Raw genomic sequence first — 3034 nt, forward strand, 5'->3', positions numbered from 1 at the left:
GAATAAAGATAAATATGAAACTGATGCAGAGAGCAAAAAAAAAGCAATATTTTATGAGACTCTCACAAAAAACACCAACACCACATCAGCCAGAAGAGACAGGAAGAGGAGAACCAAGAGAAGAACCACCACACTGACACAATCGCTCTTACCGCTGAAGCATGCGAACAAATCAGAACTGTGAAAAAACTAATCTCCAATCATTTTCTGTCAGGCTGATGAATGAGCTATGCCACAATGGGGTCCTGCAGGATTGTCATAAACTCTTTCATACAATCATTATTACACAAAACTGCCGCTGACAAGAGTGTATGCATGCATGTATGTATGTATGAATGCATGTATGTATGTATGTATGTATGTATGTATGTATAAACACACACACACACACACACACACACGCACACACACGCACACACATATATATATAATTTATGTTTATATATCTTATACATATACTGTATGACATAGTACGCAAAAATGCTTCACAAAGTATTAAGAAATCTGTCAAAACTGAACAATGAAACAATTGCAAAGAATACCAAGATTAAATGAAAAATCTGCCTTGCCAATACAAATATATCATTCTGATTATACACAAAAATAATAACCATGACCAATCATCTTGTGTGTGGCCTTGATCGTTAGAGAGAAGTGAGAATGTCAAGTTCACTTATTTCAGACACACTGCCAAAAACACAGACTGTAAATAGGAACGGTTTCCCCTGTAGAAGACAGCCAGCAGACGATTAGACGATAGCTTTGTTTAGCATCAGATTGAAATAGACACTTAGACAAGTAATTATATACGTGTATAGCGCGTATTTAATCCTGCACAGTGTGATTGAGCTGAAGTGAGACTCTGCTAAGCGAGTGTACAGTATGAATATATTCCAAATCAAACTTTTGAATTTATTTTAAAACCCTTTAAATCTTTAACTTTATTCAAATGGCTGGGCTGAAAACAATTATAGGATTAACTGTTATCCGCAGACAGTGTTGTTCTGTTGGCTTCATTGAACATGGATCTTCAGCATGCACTGGAGTGGTTTGCTGCCAAGTGTGATGCAACTGGGATGAGAATCAGCACCTCAAAGTCCGAGGGCATGGTGCTCCACCGGAAAATGGTGGTTTGCCATCTCCAGGTTGGAGGAAAGTCTTTACCCTAGATGAAGGAGTTCAAGTATCTTGGGGTTTTGCTCACGAGAGAGGGAAAAATTAAACGTGAGATTAACAGGCGGATTGGTGCAGCGTCAGCAGTAATGTGGTCGATGTACAGGTCCGATGTAGTAAAGAGGGAGCTGAGCCCAAAGACAAAGCTCTCAATTTACCGCTCAATTTACGTTCTCACTCTCACCTATGGTCAGGACCGAATAGACAAGCTCTCAGATACAAGCGGTCGAAATGACTTTCCTTCACAGGGTGGCAGGGCACACCCTTATAAATAGGGTGAGAAGCTCTGTCACCCAGGAGGAGTTCGGAGTAGAGCCACTGCTGCTCCACATCGAGAGAAGTCAGGTAAGGTGGCTCAGGCATCGGTTTCAGATGCCTCCAGGACACCTACCTAGGGAGGTGTTTCAGGCATGTCCGACCTAAAGGAGTCCTCGGGGAAGACCCCGTACATGCTGGAGAGTCTATGTCCCTCGGCTAGCCTGGGAACGCCTTGGGATTCCCCCAGAGGGGAAGTCTGGGGTTCTCTCCTAAGATTGCTGCCCCCGCGACCCAGCCCTAGATAAGTGGATATAAATAACATGACAAATGACATGACATAAACACAGATACTACAAAAACATTTTCGCACATGGTGTGTCCCATCAGGTAAGAAATTCTGTAGCATCATTGTAATTTTCAGACCCATCAAAACACAGACACTAAAATAAGGAGGTATGTCAAACAAGTAGACAAGCACTCAAGAAGTTAAGACCAAGAGTGGGAGTACTTGGACAAGACATTGATTATTTACTTCTCTTAAATAGGACATTTTAAATAAATCATTTGATCGAATTATTCAAAGATTCACAGGGACTTGATGTCACCAACTGGTTGTTTAAGTCAACACAGGCTCAATGGAAAAACATGAATCAATCTCTTATTCAATATTTAACTAACCCTTGGAGGAAATTTCCTACAAAAATATCTCAAAACACTTGCATAGAGGAAACGGTGGCATTAAATAAGCCAAAACTAGTGTGCGTTTACTCTAATCTGCCAAAAAGGAAACAAAGCGAGACTGACCGCAAACCAACTCAGAAATAACAAACCAAAACCCAGATGTTCACAGCAGCTGCTACTTTTTATTTAGCACAAAAGAAAAAAAAATTAATACACGTTGACATCTTTCACTCCATCATAAAATCCTAAAGACCCGTTTTCAGTTGCGTTCATTGTATTTTCCACAACCTGTCTTTCTTCAAATTACCCACACTACGTTCAAGAAAACCACAACTTTCAATATTCAATAGGCACTGCCGATATCTCTTAAAATTGTACTGCTTTGATAAATCCATCCGCTTTCAATTCCTTTGATAAATAAAAGGTTAGAGCATATGTTTTCAACATGATCAGTATGTTCTATAGATCCTTCAGAGGCGTACAACTTTATTAGCAGGCGAAATCGATCATCCACGACACAAATCCCCACATTTCAATCCCCCTTCCCACCCCAATGAAATCTGCTTCCTCAAAAAAAAAAAAAAAAAAACACCATCCTTATTGCTAATTTATGGTGATCCCCCTCAATCTGCCAGTGGCTTCCAAAACACTGTGAATATTTCTCACTTCATCCTCATGTACACCAAAGCTTCTCTGTTGGCAAATGCATGAATGGGGATCACAGGCAGTTAGAGAGACAAATAAGCAATAAACTGATTAGAGAGGACAGATTAAAAGCAAAGCAGAACCAAAAAATCTCATTCGCCAAGTACCGCACCATCAGTTGGTCAACGTTTTCAAAAGAGAGACGCTTTTCTTTGATGGCAACAAACAGTTTAAGGAGAAAATGCGCACAGGAAAATCAGTGACAGCAGCCCTTGTC

This window comes from Danio rerio, chromosome 3, assembly GCF_052040795.2.
Source record: "Danio rerio strain M-AB ecotype USA chromosome 3, GRCz13ab, whole genome shotgun sequence".
Taxonomy (NCBI): domain Eukaryota; kingdom Metazoa; phylum Chordata; class Actinopteri; order Cypriniformes; family Danionidae; genus Danio; species Danio rerio.